Source organism: Leptonychotes weddellii, chromosome 2 (assembly GCF_054177405.1).
Source record: "Leptonychotes weddellii isolate Sample4059 chromosome 2, ASM5417740v2, whole genome shotgun sequence".
Lineage (NCBI taxonomy): Eukaryota > Metazoa > Chordata > Mammalia > Carnivora > Phocidae > Leptonychotes > Leptonychotes weddellii.
The window spans coordinates 84,735,584-84,760,991 of NC_138370.1; positions in this window are offsets into that span (position 1 = coordinate 84,735,584).

Genomic DNA, 25,408 nt, shown 5'->3' on the forward strand with positions numbered 1-25,408 from the left:
GCTCTCTCTCTCTCTGTCAAATAAATAAATAAAATCTTTAAAAAAAAAAAATTAAAACTTGCTCTTAAAAAAAAAAACCCTCTGCAAACTGCTCAAGGAATCAAGGAAGGATAAAATTTACTTTATATATATGCAAGCCAATGTATCTTGCACCTTTGTAAAAGCTAATATAAAAACCATTACAAAAATTCCAGTTTTAAATTTTGGCTCAACAATTCATTTATTCATTCAATCACCAACTAAGTAAATATCTACTATGTGTCAAGTGGTGCTGTTTGGTCTGCATCTATGAGAATATAAACATTAAATTAAATATCTTTTCATTGGCTGAGGTGGAGAACCCCAAACAGATTATTGAAAATAGGGTATTGAGTAAATTTGATAATCTCACTTTTAAGGATTTTTCTATGAATAGCGAACTCACAAATTAATTGGATAACAAATCATATGTAGGATTATCTTATCTATTTAGTATGCTACTTAATTATCTAAGTCAGAATCTAATCTTTTCTGAAACCTCTATATTATTTTCAATACAGCAGTTGGCTAAATCCCATTTAGCAATTTTCAATTTGATATAAGGATGAGGACTCTGAACGTGTACTCCTGCCCTTTGTGGGACCCTATCTCAAGAACTGAATTAGTCAAAACTAATTATAGAATAAATCTGAAGACTCATAAAATAGAGTGGTTTTATTTTTTAAAAAAGCATCATAAGATACATTACTGTGGTCACTAAAAATTACCTTGGGTAGTATTACTTTTTTCCTTTTATATTCTTACATTCACTTCAAAAATAGTTTCACTATGTCTTGAAAAATTCCTTCAGCTCTGACATTTCTGGAAAGGAACCACAGAATGCTTATATCAATAATAACAATAATATATTTCTACTTTATTTAACTATAAACAGACTGAAATTTTCATGTAAACATTAATTCTATTATAGTTGCTTCATTTTTTTTAAGATTTTATTTATTTATTTGACAGAGAGAGAGATAGCAAGAGCAGGAACACAAGCAAGGGGAGAGGGAGAGGGAGAAGCAGGCTTCCCTCGGAGCAGAAAGTCCGATGTGGGGCTTGATCCCAGGACCCTGGGGTCATGACCTGAGCCGAAGACAGACGCTTAACCGACTGAGCCACCCAGACGCCCCCATAGTTGCTTGATTTTTAACTGATTCTCTTAGTTTTGTCCAAAGACAAGTGAAGTACTTTTTTTATACATGGCAATTCATAAGTCTTCCAGGTAATTCCCTTTATGTATCATATTTGTAAATCAGTCAGCTATTAAATTAATGGCAATTGATCATCAAAAAGTAAATAGTCAATACTGACCAAAAAGAAATCTAAAAAAACTCTGACCTATAAACATCCCATATAAACCCACTACTATAAATTCCTTATGAGTTGATTTTATTGACATAAAACAGGAAACTTTTTGATAATTATAAATTATCCTTCCAATTTTTTCTTGTACTAGTCTCCCTTCCCATCTGATTAAGCTCTCTTCCAAAGAATTTGGTATTCTCTCATCTCCCACAACACCAGTTTACTCAGGAGCACCATCTTCTGAATTGTGCAGGTGGTGGTATGTAAGGTGCGGAGCAGGCCTTGGGCTTTGGAAGTAGAGAACATTTGAGTGGGGGAGGGACAGCAAACCCAACAGCTGACACTTAAAGTAAACACGGAGATTATGTTAACTCATCCAGTTCTGTTAATAAAATCTTACTGCAGGAAAAAAAAAAAAATCTCTCTAATGGCAATAAAAATTCAAGAATATGTATATTGTTTCCAGTCTCTAAGTTACAAAACTCAATTAAAAAAAAGTCTAGACCAATCATTGATTGAATAACCACTTTTTTAAAAAGATTTTATTTATTTGAGAGAGAGAGTGTGAGAGAGAGAGCACAAGCAGGGGGGACTGCAGAGGGAGAGGGAGAAGCAGGCTTCTCACCGAGCAGGAAGCCCAATGCAGGACTCGATCCCAGGACCCTGGGATCATGACCTGAGCCAAAGGCAGACATTTAACTGACTGAGCCACCCAGGTGCCCCGAATAACCATTTTTTATGTAAAAAAAAAAAAAAAGACCAAATTATTTTAATCTGTTTATCAAAGAGCCAAATAAATGGGAGAAACAGAAACTGTATTCCAATACAGTTTACATAGACTTTCAGCTATAGCTCATTTGGTAAATCTAAAAGCCCATCAAAGGTAGATTTATGGAAGAAACATGACCAGGACTTTGTTTTTACACTGCAGATATAACACTGTAAACAACACATATGAATTTCAAGAGTAGAAAGCATGTAGAATTCAATATTTATGTTAACTAGCTGACACATAAGCCTCTTGTTGGTTGTCAATTGGCTGTTTTAAAATTAAAGGCCAAACTGGAATGCTTTCACATTTTCCTTTTCCTTTCTGTTGGACTAAACAGATACGCACTAAAAGCAGTTTAAGAGAGAATGGTGTAATAAAACAGCAGGTATATCTGTTGATTTCTCAGGTAAACATCCATAATTGGTAAAGGGTATTTACAACAAGAAGGCACTTCTCATTCACTATCAATAACCTACTGCGATTGGATGGCCCAGGCTCATTCCACAGGACTACTGACACATGGTCCAAACACATTTGTCCTTCCCAAGGTTTATAGAGGCACCAGACTGTGTGACTGTGGTTTATGACAGCAATTACTTTCTTTTTGGCTGTAAACAACAGAATGTATAAGAGTAGTCACAAAATACTGTTCCACACCATTTTAAGAATAACCAACGAGGTGGTCACTCCACTGCTGGCCTTTCACCTTGATAGTAGCAAATGAGCTCTTGTGCAAATGTTATAGCTTTGCATTCTACACTTGCATAGCATGCTAATGCAGCAATAACTTTCCAAATTAAAAATTCTATGTTCTGTGTGAGGTTTTTCTTTTAGTCTCATATTCTTGTCGGTAGTAGTTAAATGGCTATAATCAATTTTAACAGTTAACAATCAAACCGTCTATGTTGAATTTAGAATCCTATGAAATGTTAGTATCTCCTATAACTTCAGATGAAGGAGAACAAGCAGAATCAGAAAATGTGATTTCTGCAAAACCACCAGTCAAATCATTCCTATAAATGTCACCCAGATGAAAAAGAAAGGATTTTCTGTTGAGTTCAAATCATGAATCTTATTTTCCCCAGTGCAAGAGTCATTTCTAATGAACAGAAGAGACATAGTTGCTCTTCTTTCATAGGAGAGGCCATTTGAGTCAACTAGTGAGACAAATTATATTTAATCTAATATTTAAACTAATTTTAGGAGTCCAAAAAAAAAATGTATTGTTTTACCATCCAAGAGAGATTTAGTCACTCAAGAAAGAGATTGAACAATTTCATTTTTCTATATCAGTGCGCCTCAGTTTCAGCAGTAACACTAAACATCTGCCGTTTCTTAGCTTCAGTCAGTAACCTGCCCCAGAGCCAAGAGTACATGCCCTTCTCCATCTACTACTTTGTAACTCACGGGGCATGTGTGTCTGTGACTCCCAACTGAGGTAGATTTTCCTTAAGGGAAGATCATGCCATATGGATCTTTGATCCTTCCAACCCCTGGACCAACATAGAAGGTACTCAATAAAGGGATGTTTGTTAAATAAATCAAACTTGACAAAGTGTGGTGAATCAGAGTACCTAAAAATAAATAATATAGATGAAACTATGAAGTGCTATAGCATCACTTTCTATTTATGCAGTTTTGTACTGTCCTTAAAGTATTGAACCTGGGAAGAGGAAGCAGAACTACAGTCTTACAAGATAGCATTCATTATAAAAATTATTGACTTTGCAATTCATTCTTAACTTCCCACAAATTGTTAAAGGCATAATAGAGAGGCTTTTCATAGCAGAAAAGCTCAGAAACAGAATAAGTAAAACATTTCATTCTGTCTTTTTCCATATATTAAAAGATCTATGTCTTTAAAAATCTATGTGTTTGGGGCACCTGGGTGGCTCAGTCGGTTAAGTGTCTGCCCTCAGTTCAGGTCATGATCCAGGGTCCTGGGATCGAGTCCTGCATTGGGCTCCCTGCTCAGCAGGGAATCTGCTTCTCGCTCCCCCTCTGCCTGCAGCTCTCCCTGCTTGTGCTCTCTTTCTCTCTCTCTGTCAAATAAATAAATAAAATCTTTAAAAAAATCTATGTGGTTAACATGTAACGTTCTTGATATGTGATAGTAATTTTTCATGATTGAGAAATGATATTAACTTTATATTTTCTTTACTTTCTTGAAGCTGTTTATTTTAGATTGTTTCTTTTAGGGGGAAAAAAAGTCACTTCTGAAGCCCAAAGGCTTCAATGACTGCCCAGAGATGGTAGTCAGTTTACATTAGTTGCACAAATGTGTCCAACATCTGTTTTGGAATTTTCATTTATGCAGCATGAAATTTCAAATCAAGTATGTATGCTATTGGCAAAGATTCTCTTGGAAATTTTATCTAGAATGTAATAAGTATGGCTTTGTTTACTTAAAATATATTAGCAGATAAATAAATTTACTATGCACACTCTTGTGGAGAAAAATTAAGCAAGAAATTACTGAAATAATTTGAAATCTATATGTCTTCATTCATCAAGCATCAGTTCAATATCTGTTAGGTGAACAGGGTTAAGTGTGGACCTGGGCTACATAGACATTTTCTAAGGAATATATAGGCATAGAGGGTTTTAAGGAAATTAATTTCCAGATCTTCAGCTTCTTTATGCACCCCATCCTAAACTGTATCAGGCTGGAAATATACCTGTGATAGATGTGTCACTTCATAGTTACTCTTCTCTTACTTTCTGAAAAAAGGTGTATCTCAAACCTGTCTTGAATCTTAAACAGAGTATACTGCTTCAATGTAAACAGAACTTCAGGGCATTAAAAAAAAAAGGACAATTTATAATATTAAAGTCAATGTGCGAAATTACATTTGTGAAATTCTGAAAAATGAAGCCTCAGCCTAGCAGGATCTTATTCTATTTATTTGAGAGAGCAATAAAGAGAGAGAGAGCATGTGCGTGCAAGCAGGGGAGGGAGCAGAGGGAGAGGGACAAGCCGACTCCATGCTGAGCACAGAGTCTGACATGGGGCTAGATCTAAGGACCCTAAAATCACAACCTGAGCCAAAATCAAGAGTCAGACGCTCAACCAACTGAGCCACCCAATCTCCCTGCAATTTTTGTTTTCAACAAGGAGAGACTAATTTAGCTGTCAGGTTATCATTAAAAGTTATTTTTGATATTAGACCATAGAATGATTTTTGTCACAGAACACAGAACTTTTTAAATCATCAAAAAATATATCTTTTGCAACTACTTAAGTATATAAATAAAACTTTTAATTATCATCTTAAAAATATGAGGGGACATTTCAATTTTCAAAATCATTTAGAAATTATATGAGCAAAAGTTGTGAATCCCACTGTTCTAAACTAGCTTCCCCACTGCCAGAAAGGGCCACTCAAAGACAGTGATCAGAACAGTGACATCATGGGGCACCTGGTTAGCTCAGGTGTGAGATCACACGACTCTTGATCTCAAGGTTGTGAGTTTGAGTCCCACACTGGGTTTGGAGATTAGTAAAAAAATAAAATAAAACATTAAAAAAAAGAAGAGTGACATCATGAGGATGATGTCTGAGAAAGATCCTGACAACAGAGGAAGGTGAACAGATGTTTCACATCTACCAATGATTCTCAATCACATCTACATATCAAAAATACTTAAAGACTTTTTAAAATAAATGGGTCTGGGGTGGGAACCCCAGCATCTGTATTTGTAAATGGCTCTCGGGATCCTAATGGACACTGGGGAGGGTCACTATTTTCTGGATCTCTCTACTCTTCCAGAACTGAGACTCTTTTTTGGTGAAATCCTATTAGAGTATATATCTTTATTTCTACAAACTCTGCCCATCTGTCTTCCAGGTGCTACAGAAAAGGAGGAGTCAAGGAACATTTCAAGAAATTTTGGCTTGATCAATTAGAAGGATAGACTTTCCTACAAAGCAGGTTTCAAGGTTGTGGGGAAGAACACATATGCGATTTTACAAATGTTGAGATGTTTAATGGACATGTAGGTAGAGATGTCAAGTTGGTTGTATCAGTTGGATATATCAGTCTGGATTTCAGGTATTTGTAAAGATATAAACTTGAGAGTCATCTGCATAAATATGGTATTTAATTTAAGATTTGGATGAGGTTGCCAAGGAAGTGAGGGTAGATAGAGCATAGAAAGGAACTAAAGACCCAGTCATGGATTACTTTGGCAACATGTTGCCAAATTCAGTAACAAAGTCTTTGTTCTTATCTTAGGAAACTTTTGAGAAACATTTTAACCCAGTAGTCCATAGCCCTCCTTCTTCTTAAAACACATTTTTCTTCTATATTTTTAAAACTTTGTCTGATTTTCATTCTTCTTCAGTCATTTCTTTGTTGGCTCCAAATCTTTTTTTTTAATTGAACTATAGTTGACCTACAATGTTACATTAGTTTCAGGTGTACAACACAGTGATTCAGCAGCTTTATGTGCTGTGCTTACCACAAGTGTGGCTACCATCTGTCATCACACAGAGCTGTTACAGTACCACTGACTATACTCTCTATGCTGTGTCTCTCATCCCTGTAATTAATTCATTCTGTACCTCACACTGCCCTTCATCCATTTTGCCCATTCCCTAACCCCCTTCCAAATTTTGTGCTTAAATGTTAGTGGGCCATAAGTCCTAGTTTTCTCCTCTGACTCTGAGTCCCTTTCTTTCAGTACACACACACACACACACACACACACACACAGACTTGGCAGGTGACTGTAGTCCGATCCATTTTTAACAAATATTTCTTGAACTCTGACTGTGTAACAGCAACTCTTCTAAGAACTGAAATACTGAAGTAAGCAAAACAAAATCTTACTCTAAAGAATCTTATTCTAGCATAGAAAGAAGATAACAAAGAACATCTATAGATAAAGTATAGAACATCTATAGATAGGAATCTATCAATAAAGTATTACCCATATCTTAGATGGCTAATAAGACCAATAAATAAGGATGCAGAAGGCTTTATAAAATCTCAAGGCTTCTAATACTCACAGCAATGGATTGAAACATATATATATATACATACACATATATATAAAATCCTGATACAAAGCAAAACAAAAGAACAAAACCCTTCATGGATTAATGTCAGAGATTGCTAAGGCAATAACTTATTAGAAAAACTGACCAGCAAAAAGTAAAGAATCATTTATCTTACCTTTTCTGTACAAATTATATTTTAGGGAAACTGAATAGATGATAAAAAAAAGTATGCTTTATGGAAGAATTTTAACTTTAAAATGCCAAAGGAATGACCTAATTAGAAAAACCATTATTTTGTAGCAAAGGAAAGAATTCATCTGGGAAATGATCACAATGCCAAAGGAATTAGTTGAAAGATTGAGAATTTTACAATGGATTGCTCAAGCTGACAACACCTGAACAAAATGATCGATTTAATATCATTATACATCTCCTGAAGTCACAAAATAAATACACAGAATCACCTATGAAGTATTCTTGCTCAAAAGAATTGAGCCTGAATCCAGTAAAGCTTCTAGACATAAAAAGCAATTTACAGAACATAGAGAGAGAGAGAAGCAGTCAGCTAAATCAATAAGGTGGATCCTTATTTGGATCCTGGATAAGTAAACCAACTGCAAAAGAAGATATTTTGGAGCCAAACTGGGAACTTGGAATATTTTGTGGGTGCTACATTATTCTAAGAAATTATTATGTTTCTTAGATGTGGTAAGTTAAGATGGTTATTTTTTTTAAAGTATCCATAACCCAGTTCACCAATGCTTAACTCATCTTTGCCATCTTGTTTCTTCTAAACTTTAATCCTTTCAAATTGAGATATTTTAAAGCAAATATCAGATATCACAATTTAAACATTAAAAAATAATTCTGTGTGTACCTCTAGGAGGAAGACTCTTTTTTTTTTTTTTTTTTGCTGTAATTACTGCATTTTTGGATTGTTACTTGAAGAGTACAACTTCAAAATGAAAAGTTTTCCCTTCATACCATTATCATTTTACGGACGGATACCTGAGTTCAGCCACCTGAACACAAGTTTGGGATTGGCCTGAGTAATGGTATTGAATTCAGTGTGGAAGGCAGTCTCTAAAATGGCCTCAGATGATACCCACCTCCCAGTATTCATATTCTTGTGCAATGCCCTCCCCTTGAGTGTGAGCTAGATTTAATAACTCATTTTTAATTCACAGACTATGGCAGAATTGATGAGTTGTCACTTCTGAGATCAGATTATCAAAGACCATGGCTTCCATCTTGGGTGCTTAGGTTCTCTTTTAACCTGTCAGATCACTTGCTTCTGGGGAAAGCTGGCTGCCATGACATGAAGCAGCCCTGTCGAGAGATCCACATGAGTGATGTTGTAAATAGATCTCCTGGGGTATGCCGGAAGTCACAGGAGTGAATTCAGAAGCAGATCCTCACCCAGCCAGCTGAGCCTTCAGATGAGAGCAGTGCCACCCAACAGTTTAACCTCTGCCTTGTAGGAGAGACTCTAGGCAAGAACCACCTAGTTACATCGCTCCAGGATTCCGGAGTGGGGTTCTTTCCTTTTCTAGGTTCTACATATCACTACCACCACCATTAACCAATGTTCTCTTTTGAGAATCTGTAACTCGTACCCATATGTTTGCCTCAGGCTTCACCTATATTTAACTTGCCACATTCCTTCCCTCTCTATTTTTACTTTTATTTTCCTATACCACCTACTTCCTTTCACTCAGCACCTGGTTTTAAGATTACAAGATTAGTTAAAAATTGATAATGCAAGCGATTTTAGCTAATAGAAAAAATGCATTCCCTTGTTACTATAATATAGAAGAATTTTTGAGCTTATTGTGAGCAAACTAAGTACCTGACATTGGAATAATAAATAAAGGGTAAATAGTTCACACCTCTGTGCTAGATCAGGCAAGGCATTGTCTTTTTAAAGATGAAAGAGGATACCACTTCCTTGGGATATTTGTGGAAAAGAGGGAGTAAATGAACAGATTTTTGGCTGTGGGTGTTTTATGGCTCTAGTCCTTAGCTAGCAAATGAGGATTACTCAGTCATAAAGTTAACTGAAGATGTTTATTAGGCAGAAATGTGAAACTCTTCGCTATTCGGTTTAATACTATAGAAATTGATCTACAGGACGTGTTTATTTTAAAATAATCTCCCAACAGTGACAGCATTGGCATAGCTCTACTGTGTCACAATTTCCCACCCCACTTGTTTGAAATAAACACGACATCGGGGAGGGTATGTGTTGTGGTGAGCGCTGTGTATTGTGTAAGACCGATGACTCACAGACCCATACCCGTGAAACAAATAATACGTTATATGTTAATAATAATAAAACAATTTTTTTAAAATAATAAATAAATAAATAAAACTGTAGTCAGTATTACACAACATCAAATTGAATGCTAGATCCATCTTAAGGAAAACTGAGACTAGAGAGTCAATGCAGACAATGCAGAGCAATTTGAGAGAGGAGACTGAGCTAATGTATCAGTTGCATTATCATCATCACATGGAGCTTAATAGATGACAGGTGTTCTATGCAATCTACACTCTCAACTCTTTTAATTCTCATAGAAAGCCTCTGAGGCAAGCACTACTATATCCCCATTTTAACATGAGGAAAATGAGACACAGAAGGACAAAATAACTGCCCATGGTATTAGAGCTTTCAAGTGTCCAGAGGTCATGTGCTTTATTCCTGCATACTACTTTAATACTCTACTTAAAGCAGTATTTGCCTTGCCTAAAGTCACTATTGATAAGATCTGAACCAAGAGCAATGAATCTATCACAGAAGAGGCCTATTTCTATGCATAGAAATATAGAAACACACATGCACACTCACAAATATTTACATTACTAATACATATATAGCATATATATATGCTAATAAGTAATATTTTTGTGCATGTCTGATTTTTTAAAGGTTTGTTGCCAAGGAAATAGGCACTGACTCATAAATCTTCACATAATATCATAAGTAGAGTCAGAAATGATAAACACTAATTAATGAGACAGAGTTTCATATATTTTCTTAATTAACATCTTGATTTTTATTTAAGAATGAGTAAATTTTATTTGCTATCTAAGCAATAATTACTATCTCTAAATTTGTTGGAGGAGGTCATTGAGAGGACATGACTGCCAGTTGACCTGCAAGCTGGACCTGGGCACTTGCAGGTTCCTTACCCCCACAAGCCCCAACACTCCCCACCCCCATGCTTGGAATGTAAACTCTGCCCACCATTCTGTAGGGGAAGCTGCTTCAAGGAAGCAGCCTTGAGAGAGTAATGTGCTGTTAAGATCATTTGGACTGGTCTGAAGCCCATCAAGGTCTGTATATAAACTTCCAAGATTCTGGCGAGCGAGTGCAGTGATCTACTCACCTCGTGGCTGACCAAAACAAACCTTGAAAGTCTTCTTGCTTGTTAAAACTACCATGTACCAATCTGGAGTGGTTTGTCTCTTTCTTTGGTCTCTCCTTGTCCTCTGTGTTTGGGAGATAGTTTCATACTTCACCCAGGGAACTCTCATGGTTGCAAACCAACACAATTATGTTTGTTAATCAGGTAAAGATTTTATTAATGATCTTAATCATTAATATTTGAGTTTCTAGTTCAAAGTATCATAATTAAATTTTTATTTGTCTTCAATGTATATTTATATTTGTAATAGTTTAGTCATACTTAATTGTGACTTACAATGAAGTCTGGATTTTCGTTTTTAAAAGATTTTATTTATTTATTTGGGTGAGAGAGAGAGAGCACGAGTGGGCAGAGAGAGGCAGAGGGACAGGGAGACGCAGGTTCCCTGCTGAGCAGGAAACCCGATGCGGGGCTCCATCCCAGGACCCTGGGAAAAACATAAATAGCATGCCTTTTATTCTATATCCTCTACCACCTTCAACATTTGTAAACATTAGTATTACTTTTTCTGTTTTCATCTGAAAATTTATTTACAGTGCTTAATAAAGAGGATAGCAATAAATATTAGGGAAACTAGTTTTAATGCTTGGAAGTAATATGTTGTTGTAAAGAAATCTATTTCTCTCATTCTTAAGAGAGCACAAAGACAACTTATACTTACGAAAAAATTAATGCATTGCTTGAGACAAGATTGTTTATTTCTCTTTTACTACATAGTTCTAAAGATCATTAATAATTATATGCAAACAATGAATCATGGAACACTACATCAAAAACTAATGATGTAATGTGTGGTGATTAACATAACATAATAAGAAAAAAAGAAAAAAAGAGAGAGTAATAGCAACATTACCATTTTGCGTCACAATGGTAGCAGGAAGGCTACCATTTCTGCTAAGTGATGAATGAGAAACAGAAAAATTAACAGAATGGTTACCAAACTCAAAGTGAAATTAGAGAATGAGAGTGACCCTTGATGATATTTCAATGATATTCTGAATTAATACTGACGACCAAGGAGGACTCTCTAGTACTGCTTGTTTTTTTATTTACAAATTAAGGAGAAATCCTAAGGGCGTGTGGGTGACTCAGTCAGTTAAGCAGCTAAGTGTCTGTCTTCAGCTCAGGTCATGATCCCAGGGTCCTGGGATGGAGCCCCACATGGGCTCCCTGCTCAGCAGGGAGTCTGCTTCTCCTTCTGCCTCTGCTGCCCCCACTCATGCGCGCTCTCTCTCACTCACTTTCCCTTTCAAATAAATAAATAAATAAAATCTTTTAAAAAAAAGTTATACAAATTAAGGAGAAATCCTTTTTCACCAGGTCAATGTGATCCTGAAATATTTTTTCCAAGTTAACTTAGATGATTTCTATCTTGCTTTAATAATGGAAACCCAGCCACTTCAGAGTCTGTAAAAAAAAAAAAAAAGCCCTACGTTATTGAGCTCCAGAGATGTAAACATAAGTAACAAAGAGTTTCCTCTTTTAATGTAAATAAATGAGATTTAAAAAAAAATCTAAAATGATAATTTGAGCATAATGCACATTTTACATTTGCTTATGCCCAGTTTCATCTATGAGAGACACTAGGTGAGTATAAAAAAATTGTACCCAAGGGGCGCCCGGGTGGCTCAGTCGTTGAGTGTCTGCCTTCGGCTCAGGTCATGATCCCGGGGTCCTGGGATGGAGTCCTGCATTGGGCTCCTTGCTCAGCGGGGAGCCTGCTTCTCCCTCTCCCACTCCCCTTGCTTGTGTTCCTGCTCTCGCTGTCTCTCTCTCTGTCAAATAAATAAATAAAATCTTAAGGAAAAAAAATTGTACCCAATTTGCCAGCCCTTGGTGAAGACGCAAAATGACACACACACAGGTCACCAATATATCTGGCTTCCTCAGTTCGTGGTGTGTGTCTGGAGCCAGATCCATCCACCTGATGTTGCCACTTCCTATCCAATCTCAGATAACCTTCCTTCCACAATTTCATACTGATTTACAATCCACTACACTCTTGAGGACCACTTCTACAGGCAAAACTGCAGGATTTTTCAAGGTAAACTGTTATGTTTATTGTAGTATTTGGGTATTTCTTAACAATTTGACATGGGTAAACTTGCACTGTCAGTTTTGTTCAGTTTCTGTCTTTTTTAGTTGTTGCTGATAAAGTTTTTGGGTGCTGTTACCCTAACTCCATTTTTCTCATAAGCCCTATGCATTTTATTACAGGATTTTGCATAATTTTGCACAGTCTGGTGATTTTTAAAAATGTATATGTCATGTTATAGCAGAACTAACTGTATTCTGTTGGGGGGAAAAAAGAAATAAAAACTTTTATTCAAAGGGCTGTTTCTAGTCATGCCAATCGTGTGTGCAACAAAAATCAAAGTTGCTTTACATTACTGAGGTAGCAAATGTTCTCACAAAACCATTATATTCCTTCAGTATTCTGAAGAAACTAGTTGTTATTAAAAGAATTGACAATTTCAGCTGATTTTATAGCAAAAGGGAGATCAAGAAGTTTATCTTTTGTTAAAATATACTTCTTTTGCTAACTTTGGGACAATTTTTTTTATATCCATTCTTTCAAAAATCTTCTTTGTTTTAATTATTTGCATGACAATTGCTTTTAGTAATGTATGTTATTTGGACATTTAGAGCCATGTCTATAATATGACTATGAATAGAGTAAAATATGAGTGCATACACTTATCTGGTAGTGGGGAGCTATGTAATCAAAGCGAGACAATGTTAAGTGCATTGGATGACAAATATGAGGCCAGTTGGACTAAAGGGAGGGAGATCAGTTAAAAGAATGTTACAATCTCTCCCTCACCCTCTGTCCCTCCCACCCCCCTGCTTACACACACATTGTCTCTCTCTCTCTCTTTCTCTCTCTCAAATAAATAAATCTTTAAAAAGGGGGGGGACACTTGAGTGGCTCAGTCGGCTAAGCATTGACTCTTGGTTTCAGCTCAGGTCATGGTCTCAGCGTCATGGGATTGAGCATCATATGGGGCTCTGTGCTTGGCATGGAGTCTGCTTGAGATTCTCTCTCTCCCTCTCCTTCTGTCCCTCCCCACTGTTGTTCTCTCTCTCAAATAAATAAACCTTAAAAAAAAAAATAAGAGGATATTACAGTGATGCAAATGAGAAAGCCCGAGGCCTAAGATAAGGTGATGGAAGTGGGAATCAGAGGAGGGAGAAATGAAATACAGGAGGACAGGGCAGTTGTCTCAGGACTTGAAGACTCTGATGTAGGAGGAAGGGGACGGGAGTAAAATCCAGGTGTTTCCAGGTGTTTGGTTTCAGATTTAGTAGTTGTGCTGCTAACTCCACACTTCAGAAGGCAGGAGAAGCCCATATCAGAGAGCAGAAACATAGTTAGCAAAACTTTGGACATGTTGGTTCCGGGGCTTTGATATATCCACTTGGTGGCATCTTGTGGGTCCATGAACATATAGGTATGGAGAGCAGTAGAGATGTAGAGAAGTCTGGACTGAAGACCGATTATAATTCATAGACAGAGTAGAATTTGAAGGGCTACATTTGATGAGTTATAGATGTAGATTGGGAATAAAAGGTGATTGAGGATAATGCTCTGGACATTTAAGAGTAAAGAGAAGGGAGCCTGATGGAAGCTGAGCAGGAACAACGAAGGGTAAATGGGAATCAAAAGGTACTTGAACACGGAGGGCAGTGATCCGCACAGGGACCACATTGCTTGAATTCCATACATTTTCTTATACAGAATAAAGGAGTAAATATAAAAGAATAGATGGTCAAGAGAAAGTATAAATGATAGAGCTAGGTCTTCGTGGAGGCAGAGGAAATAGAGATTGTACACACACAGAATTTCACTTTAAAATGTGAGGGACGGACATTCCTCTGTGAGGATGGGAAAGCCTGAGCAGCACAGTGGCTGAGCCCGAAGAGCTTCTGGATAAGGAAAACCACCTCTAAGCTACTAATTTCTCACGAAGGAAAAGGAGTGCTTCTCTGGTAAAAAGTGACAGTGCTCAGAGAGGCTTCAGCACTTGCGAAGAGGGAAAAAGGCGTGGAATGCAGTGGAGACGGTGCCTGAGAGTGACAAATTATTAACAACAGTTTTGCTCTTGAGTTGAAGTAAGACTGGAATGAAGGCTTGTGACATGGTCTCGGACACACCAGTGGGGCCTTCAGGTTTTTCTCCAACAAATAACAACCTGTGTATATACTTTATTTTAGAATAATCAAAATAATTTGTGATAGGAATTCAGCCCCTGGAATTCAATTCACATACAGTAAAATCTATCATTAAAGACAGGGACAGCGTGTATTTGCAGAATATTTGCTTTTCTCCTCCTACCGCACTGATTACATTTTGGTAATGGATCGAAGCTGTGGTTTTCTACTTTATCCACCAAGGAAATTTTTGTCTTATGTCTAATCCTTTGACAGTTTGAAGGATATAACTTTGATCATGATTCTAAGCTAAAGAGAAAGTGATGGAAAGTACTGGGAAAGTCATTAAAGAGTCAGAAGACCTGGCTTGAACCCAAGCTCTGCCATTTACTTATTTTTCATAACGGGCAAATAAATGACTTCATCTATATGAGCTTCAATGTCTTCTAAAAAATGAAAATAGGCCTGATGGAGTTTGTGGAATAGATTAAATGAGGTGATGAATATGAAAGTTTCTGGCACCTAACTACATTTAATAAAGGTTAATTGATAAGGTGTTTGGTAATCTCCTCCTTAATTTTTTGCATAAAATTTATTTTTGTGAATCAAATCCTTTTGGGATGAAGCAGTGTATAGATAAGTAAATAAATGAGTAAATAAATAAGTAAATTACATTTTATTTTTCAAATTTAATTTCACACCTATCATGTTTGACAATTCAAATATTTGAGGTTTTTTTTTTAAAGATTTTATTTATTTGACAGAGAGAGACACAGCGAGAGAGGGAACACAAGCAGGGGGAGTGGGAGAGGGAGGGGCAGGCTTCCCGGTGAGCAAGAAGCCTGATGTGGGGCTCCATCCCAGGTCTCTGGGATCATGACCTGAGCTAAAGGCAGACGCTTAACAACTGAGCCACCCAGGTGCCCCAAAATATTTGAGTTTTTAAGGAAATATTCTTATTTTAACCAATGCTTTTGGGTGAACTGGTAGACTGTTAAATAACTTTTTTCTTTCTGACATCTATGTAACTTACTCTGTTTTCATAAAACATATCAAATATTATGTGGGGATTTTATGCTCATTTGAGCTCTTGAACCCACTGAGCTAATAAGATTGGAATTCCAACAAGGTAGAGACTTACTCTATTTAAATATGTCTACAAACATTTCTCTGGTACTGCCTCCCTCCTTCCCTCCAGGGGCATGGTGCTATTTACCCTCAAATAAAAATTTAGTCTTTTATTAAGCTACATTATAGTTCTGTGATACCAAATAAGCTTAGTGAAGGAAGGAAAATAAATCTCATGCCTCATTTTAAATATATATATATAGTCTTACATATTTACAATCTACTATCATGTTTTTCTACATGATCTTTCATATAAATATATATTTTCATATATACATAACATGTACTCACATACACATACATACCAGCAAACAGACAAATTCATGATTTGAAATCCCCACAACCTGGGGCACCTGGGTGGCTCAGTTGGTTGAGCGTCAGACTCTTGGTTTCAGCTCAGGGCATGATCTCAGGGTCGTGGTATTGAGCCCTGCTTAGGGCTCAGTGCTCAGTGGGGAATCTGCTGGAGATTCTCTCTCTCCTTCTTCCCTGCCCCTCCCTCCCCAACAACAACAACAAAAATCTTGAAATCCTCACAATCTTTAAACCCATACTATAAGGCTTCCTCAATCTGAAGCACTTAACTAAATGTCTAGATGGATGCTAAAAATAAATCATGGACTATTAAATCAATAGTCCACTGTTCTCATTTTTTTTTTCTTCTCAAAGATTGCAGAGTTTGTAAAAGAGGCAGAGGGAATGACACTACAGCACAATCTATTTTTATTTTATTTATTTATTTATTTATTTTTTTAAAGATTTTATTTATTTATTTGATAGAGACACAGCGAGAGAGGGAACACAAGCAGGGGGAGTGGGAGAGGGAGAAGCAGGCTTCCCGCGGAGCAGGGAGCCCGATGCGGGGCTCGATCCCAGGACACCGGGATCATGACCTGAGCCGAAGGCAGACGCTTAACGATTGAGCCACCCAGGCGCCCCCAGCACAATCTATTTTTAATGTGTAGAACAAAGCCAGAGAACATGAGTGTTGATACACCAGATTTGTCAATGGAGCTAACAACTTTCTTGATATTCTCAGATATCACACCTCTTTTTCTCTTTGGATTAAAAGACTAGCGAGACTCTGTGGGGGATCACGTTGTGGGCTGAGCAGGCAGCATTTTCCTCCCCCTCTTTGGCCCTGGTGCTCCATGCTTCCCGTTGGCCCTGCTCTGGTTCATTTCTTTACTGCCCAGTTCCACAGCTTTCTCACAAATCTAATTTTCCCTCATTTCTGTTTTCCACTAAGAGTTTGATTGTCAAGGTTAGTCTTATTCAAAGTGTTATTCCAGCTTCTGCAATTTTATGGAATAAAAAGTCAGAGGGTGAGTCATGAGAAGTATAAAAAAGAGGAAAGTAGGAAATGCTGTAAAGTATAAGAGAACTAAAAATGGATGAAAGATTTTAGATTTCAAGTTTCCCAGGAATTAAAAGCGATTATTTCAGAACTTTTTGCCTAGTCATTAATCAAAGAAGAGCATGTTTAGAATGTGGTATTATTTAAGCAAGCTAGGGTTCCCATGATATGTATCATGTTCTGTATGCACATAAAGAAATTTTAAATGTCTTCCATATATTTCTCAACACCCTTAAGTGGAGTATTTCTTGTGCATATACTAATGAGAACCTACTACATGGGGGCGCCTGGGTGGCTCAGTCGTTAAGCGTCTGCCTTCGGCTCAGGTCATGATCCCAGGGTCGTGGGATCGAGCCCCGCGTCGGGCTCCCTGCTCTGCGGGAAGCCTGCTTCTCCCTCTCCCACTCCCCCTGCTTGTGTTCCCTCTCTCACTGTGTCTCTCTCTGTCAAATAAATAAATAAAAATCTTTAAATAAAAAAAAAAAAGAACCTACTACATGACAGCACTCTTCTAGGGCTGAGAATAGAGAAGTAAATAAACAAATACAAATCTGTACCCTCAAGGAACTAAAGAACAGTTTGCTAATTGAATTTAAAGAAAAAGGAAAAAGAAAAAAAGAAACAATTTGTTTTATGTTGGAAAGAAATATTTAAAACTCCAGTAGGCAAAATCCCCCATATTTTTAAATTGACTGCAGAAGGATAGTACACTGATCTTGTGGACATTTCATAAATATGATAAATTAAAAGACTCCCTGACAAAGCCAAGGTCAAGCTGAGGGAGATGGAAAAGGAACATTTTCAGATCTCTGTTGGGATAGTTTCTGGGAGAAAAGAAATGACAATTCGCAGAATGTTCTTTTCCAAAGAAAAGACCCACCAGGCAAAGGCTCTTTGATCTTTGGGTCTGTGTGAATTTTTATTTCCTCTAGAAAATCCATTTTAATTAAGTAAGGGTCAAAAGAGTATATTCTTGTTTTCAAAACACAAGATACTTAATTTCTCTGTTATATTCATGTTTCCAGCTTCCTCTTGCCACACATTTACAATTCGATATAGATGATGCATTTTTTTTCTTAGTTTCTTAGACTATAAATATATGGCCAAGGTCAAGACTGAATGTGTTTATTCTATAAACATGTAATGTGCTGTGGGTATTCCATAAAATAGATTTACACACTCCATAGTTTTTATCTTTTGTACTAATTACTAGGTTACAAAGAACAGCATCAATTCATTACAGAACAAGTTTCTATTCAATCTGTGACAAACCTGAAAATCTTTTTTTTTTTTTAAGATTTTTTATTTATTTATTTGAAAGAGGGAGAGATAGTGAGCAGGAACACAAGCAGGGGGAGTGGGAGAGGGAGAAGCAGGCTTCCCACTGAGCAGGAAGCCCAATGCGGGGCTCGATCCCAGGACCCCAGGACCATGACCCGAGCCGAAGGCAGACACTTAACAACTGAGCCACCCAGGCGCCCCTGAAAATCTTTATAATTAATAGAATATAATGTATGTATGAAGTATGAAAACAAAAAATATAGTCATGCCCACAAGAAGCAGAGGTGATTAAACTGAGCTTGAATACAAGGAGGTGTGGACAGTTAGGAGGTATGTTGAAGCAGATTAGTAAAGTCCTTTAATAAAAATGTGAACTTCAAAGTAATGTTCTATCCAAGGGTGGTATCAGGCAAAGACTTTTGTATAACATGCTTCTATGAATCAATTTTAGGAATACATCTGAAAAGCATTATTGTTAAACGATACGCTGTATCTTAGAATCTCTAACATTGAAGTGATTAGTAATATATAATACAGAATTAGCAATTCCATAATACAAAAAATATTTTGATTACATATCTAACATCCATATCTTATTTGAACATAGAAATAAGAATCTACGTCAAAATTGAGATCAATTTTTTTAATTAAAAGTTAACTCCGCTCTCCCAAACTAAATTAATCTGGAAAAAATAATAGTCATGGTCAAAATAGCACAGCTATATGAGGTTTGACTGGCTCTGTCATCATCTGCTTTTTAATTTCTGTCTTCGCAAATTCTTTACAAGCGTTTCTAGAAGTCCTGTGAAGGTATCTCTGCTGTGAGCTACACACGAATCATCTTGACCATGACTCGGCATCCACTATTCTTTTTACTCTCTGATTTCTGTGATGATTTCTTCTATTGCCCTCAGTACAAAATACTGTAACTGTGCCACAAAGCTTCTATCTCTCCTCATAACTCCTGCTTACATTCTAAAGAAGCTGAGGGGGCCCTGTGAAGGTGCCAATGGGTGCCAAATCTCCTCTCTCCCATTGTGGTTCTTTTCTTTTCTTTCTTTCTTTTTTTTTTTTTTTTAAGATTTATTTATTTGTCAGAGAGAAAGAGAGAGCACAAGCAGGGGGAGTGTCAGGCAGAGGGAGAAGCAGACTCCTTGCTGAGCAGGGATCCTGATGAGGGGCTCAATCCCAGGACCCTGAGATCATGACCTGAGCTGAAGGCAGACACTTAACCAGCTAAGCCTCCCAGGCGTCCCTCCCATTGTGGTTCTTAAACCACAGCTACTCTGGCAGAAGACACCTGGCACTCTTCATGTCCTGTGAAGATGTAGATTTAATTGCTTTTTAAATATTTATCAAATATTTTTGCTGCTTGCTTACTACAGCATTCAAGCATGAGTCTGTGGGGACGAGACCAGAGGACAATCTGAATAAAAGATACTGGGATGTTTTTAGAACCATCCTTCTCTCCTAACACTGGCCGTTATCCCCAAGTAGATTTGGCTCCATGATCCTCTTTCCCTTTCCACAAAGTGTCTCAGACTTTCATGCAAATGGGCTGTGGTTGACCTGCTCCACCAGTCCTTCAGGTCTTCCTGAGCATGCGTACATCCTAAGAGAAACATAGCTCAGGTTCAAGCTAGGAAATTTGTTACATGATTATAGAGATTTTTAAAACAATCCTTTAAAACAAATTATTATTTTAATATATTTACTAAAATTAATTTTGTGTGAATTTTCAGAATATATACATTGAAATGTATTTACTGTTGTTTAAATGTAAGTAATACCCATCTGCTTAGGTGTCAAATGGGACAGTAAGTGTCTAGATAGTGACAACTGGACACAGGGTGGGACTGTGGGTAATAAAGAGGTTTTGTATTCTGCTTCTGAAGGTAACATAGATTCCACACCTGCCCACCCTAGCAGAAAACGTGTCTCATATTTAAATGGTGCTCTCACCATCGGAAAATCTGATACTAACATCCTCTGGAAAGAGTTGAATAAAATTATCAAAAATATGAAGATCATGCTGTGTACTTTACTTAAAACATTATTGCATGAAGCAAAATAAATTATGAGTTGGAGTTTTCTCCTGGAAAATAATGACTAAATTTCCTTAACACCCCTATAACTTGAATAATAGAAAACAGAGCCATTGACAGTAATCTCACAACATGGTAATAGGAGTTTTGGATGGCTAAAACTAAGATAAAAGTGTCCTGAAAGTTAAATAAATATTTAAAGCTCAGAATCCTCTGCTGTAAACTCCAAGTAATAATTATCACTGTAACAGATGCATTGTGTTAATAATAAAACACTTCTCTAGGCAAGTACTTTGCTGAAAATTAGGACTTCTTAAGGAAAAAGTCTGTTTTTGTCTTGAACTATTTATTCCTGGGAGTAGTGATCTTTTCCTTTCCTACAGTTTCTCATGTCACAGTTACCTACCTCGTCTCACTCTCCTCTCCTATGTTAGAGACACGCAATGCTTTGCAAATAAGAGATTGATTGAAAATTCAGAAATTGTGAAAACTCCCAAGTTAGGAAGGCAGACGTCAGGCAGTGCCTGATACACCTCCTTAGAACTTCTCATTAAAATACCATGAAGACATTAAAAAATGAAGGAAGTTCAAAATACTTCTGAACATAAGAATAACGCCTCTTCTTCGATATCATTAACTTACTTAGGATGTTTAAGCCCAACTTAAAAACTTAAATAAAAGGGCAGGAAAAGGGGCGCCTGGGTGGCTCAGTCGGTTAAGCGGCTGCCTTCGGCTCAGGTCATGATCCCGGGGTCCTGGGATCGAGCCCCGCATCGGGCTCCCTGCTCAGCGGGAAGCCTGCTTCTCCCTCTCCCACTCCCCCTGCTTGTGTTCCCTCTCTCACTGTGTCTCTCTCTGTCAAATAAATAAATAAAATCTTAAAAAAAAAAAAAGGGCAGGAAAAAAGCAAGCAAGCAAATGAACAAAAACCCTCACACTAAATTTGGCGTGGAGCTGGGCTGGGGTGGGAGCTGGGTGAACACAGTGAGTTCTGTGAATCCAACCTCTCTGTCCAAAGTGGAGCGCCAGCCCCAGCCCGGCTCCCTCCTCCTTCCAATTCTAAAATATTTTATAAACTTTAGAACTGTGTCATGTGACAGTTCTTGACATTAATGTCATATTATTATTAACAAATATTTGGTGATTTCCTCTTAGGGGTGAGCCCAGTGAATACAACGAAAACCTTAAATATAGGCTCTTTTGTAAAATAATTTAGACTCTTATGTTATATTCCCATTTAAGAACATGCAGTTTCCCTATTGCTCATAAGAAAAACATCAAACTCTTCTTTAGGTTTCCCATCTCTCAATTTTCTCTCTTTACTCCTCAACATTGCCATAAAAGTTTTCCGGAAAAATATGATATAAAATGTAAGCACCACCCATCTATCAGTAACTACCCATCAGTACTTTTAAAAGGGAGCTAAATAAATTGATATGTTTTATTCATTTAAAGATCTTTCTGTTACCTCAATTTTAAGAGTTGACAAACCCTGACTCTAGTGGAAAATTTCTTCTCCCTCTATGTGTGTGTGTGTGTATGTGTGTGTGTATCTACATGCATCACTCATATCCAAGTTTTAAACTGGGATACACCAGCTGGGATGCCTTCACCGCCAGCCCCTATTGATTTTCAGAGCTACCTGCGTGAAGAGAGAGCTGTTGAGATATATAATTAACAGCTTGATTTCAAGTGCTATGAACTTTGAGAGTTACACGAATTTCCTCTTTTTCCACAATTGTTTCCACTTAATGCCATTTGTCTCCAAATTGAGAGTCACCAAAATGGGTGCTATGGTTGTACCCCACACAAATATCAAACGTTGCCATCCTTCAATTGATTGCCATAGGGTGATAACGAACTTTGAAATAAAGATACAAATGAATGAAAAATAAAAAATGCAACCAATCTCTGTGAGGGGAAAAAAACCCTCAAAGAAAAGTCAGAGAAAAAAAAATCTTGATTCTCATCAATTTGCCATTCAGAAAGCATCAGCTACCCTTTAAAAGTTAAATTTTCCTTCTCTTCTTAAAATCACTGGACATTTTCTTTTTTTCTTGCTGGAACTTTCAATTCTTGCTTACGCTGCACTTAATTTACCATTCTAGCTTTTATAAGGCTTGTAAAATATAATTTTCATACTGGGATTCCAACCATACTTGTAATTGAACTGTAAAAGCTAAGCTTTCAGATCACCAAATAAATCAAATTTCTGTGAAATAGAGGCTAGTCATGACTGAATCTTTGGTTTTCCCCTTGTTTTTGAAAGAGAAATAAAGAAATCATGTTTCATTATTTTTCCTTTACCAAAAAAAAAAAATCCTAGAATAAGAGAAAATGAAAGGCATTTTAAAGACTGAATTAACTATTAGCAATGCATAGCTATGATCTGGCTATGAGGCACACTGTAACCATGAAAACAAGCACGGACCTAGCATGCCCAGACATTAAAACTGGGGAAAGCCTAAGTCATGAGCTCTTAAAGAAATCTGTAAACTCTGTTCTTCACCGTTATTCCTTCTTTTGTATAATTTCACGAACATCTGGGTTGATAAAAATGTTGTTTTAGATCAAAGATGATAGTGATACCCTGTAGGAGGCTGAGTAGCCACTGGGCAGAGTCCCACAGGGTGACATGGCTTCTCCCCAGCTTTCAAGTCCAGGACCATCCTTAATATTTCAGCCAGTAGTGACTGGTCTTTCGTGGACTAGCTTTTACTATACAGATGCAAAAGAAAATAGAATTAGAATTGCCCGTTGGAAAATCACTTGCTGGGAGGCTATGATAGGAAGCCAACTTGTAAAAAGGATGTGATTTTGTGAACATGGACACAGAGGAGTTGGAATCAGCAGCATGATTCCATGGCTAGTTACCCAGTTACTTGCCTGAAGCTTTCTTTTCCACCATAGCTTTATGGATGCTGTATGGAATGATGGTTATTAGAGAATTCATCAACACAACCCCCTGGATAGAGCTAGATTTTGCTCTCCCTGCTTCTTACCTGGGAGACTGCTTATTAGCATAACTGAATTTATTTGCCGTCATCTATTAAGTGTTTAATAGTTTATCTCTGAGTTCGCAGGTATACAAGTAGTAACCTTATCCATCAAAATTAAGGAAATTGAGTTTTTGCCATAGAAGATGGACCCTTTTCTTCTCCTTCGGGGAAAACATAGCTCTCCTTCTGTCCAATCTAATTCTTCCATTTTGGTGCCATATCATATCATGTCTGGTCTGCTCTAAAATTACTTCCATCATTTACTTTTCTTTGGCTTATTCTTCATCCTTTCTGTGTCTACTGGTTATTTCCTTGTATATAAATTAACTCGACTCTCTTAAACTTAAAAAGAAAAAAATTCTTCCTGGGCTCTTTACTCCCTTCCAGCTCGAATCCTCCCTTTGTGTAAAACCTCCTAAAAGAGAAATCCAGGTCTCCACTCAATCACCTCATAATCAGGTTTAATTTTAACACCGTTCATTCTGTGGCTTTGTTCACTGGTGACCCCTTCTTGCATTTCCACGTCTTGGCCTCTTTTGGCTTCTCACACATAGTACTGATGCTCCAATTAACTCAGACCACTGCTCAGATGTTTCCTACTTGGCTTCATTCCTCCGCTCCTCTTTAATTTTCACTATTCCTCACGGCTTGATCTTTGTCCTTCTCTCACGCTACCCATTTTCTCAGAGCAAACTGATTTACTGTTATGGTTTTAACTACCAGCTTTTCACTCATGATATGGCCAAACTGTTATCTCCAGCTCACCTCCTAAACTCCAAATCTATATATTTGGCAGCCTGTTTGTCATCCCACCAAGTGAGAAATTTATACTAGACATTACAAAATGAAGTTCATATTTTTCCTCCAAACCTCCCTCTTGTGTTATATATATGCCCTGTTTCAGAGAAATGTGTTGCCATTTATCCAGGTACCTAAAGGAAAAGATTAAGTCACCTTTGCAACTTTCCTCTCCTTTGTCTCCAGCACCCAGTGAAGCCCATGCATCTCATTGATAAAGATGTGGACATATCTTTCATCAGTCACTTTGCTCCTTGCCCGCTTCCACTTCTTTAATTCAAGCCTTACCACTTCTCATCTGGACTGTTTCAACATCTTATAGTGGTATTCTCCTCTATGTTCTATATGAGAAAACAATTCTACATAAGTGTTATGGGAGGAAGAAAGCAATACATATTAAAGTTCAATTAAAGAAAGTCAAGAAGTGTCACCTCAACATCTAAAACCTTTCAAAGTGCCCAGAAATCTAATTTGCCACTGTTTTGACTGTTGGAGCTTTTTACCGACATCAGAGAATGGAAATAAATTCTAAATTAAACCACCCATTGCTCTTTTATTTAGAGTGACCCTTATTTACCGATTTGAGTAATAATTTAAGGCTTTTCTAGCATTGCTAGCTGTGAGTCAGTATGAAGTATTGAGCAATAGCCTCTGATAGCTTTGCTGAGTCATCTTAAGCTGCCATGAAAGGTTCAAAGCCTTACTCCTGTCACACACTTCCATTTCTGTTCTTTCATGTCTTGCTAAAACGTGCGTATTTTCCATTGTATTTTTGCTCTAAATTGCAAGGTTAGCAATTAGTTTTCATCATCTGAAGTTTTAGATTTCATTTGTCCTCAAGATCCAGTTTATTATATCATGTGCTCTGCTCCAAACCATTAGTTTGTGAAATATAGTGTATTTCATCTGAGAAACCTTATGGTTTAAGCATGCTTATGTTACATATCTTAATATCATTGATATGAAATATGTGATAAAAGCTCAGGGATAGCCAGCCTCTTGGAAAAGATTCTGACAAACATGAAAGGAAGAACCACATATTTATTGTCTGAGAAGTTACCCTTTGCTGAACTTAAAGTTCTTTCACAGGATTGACCTCTTAATGCATTTTGCAAGA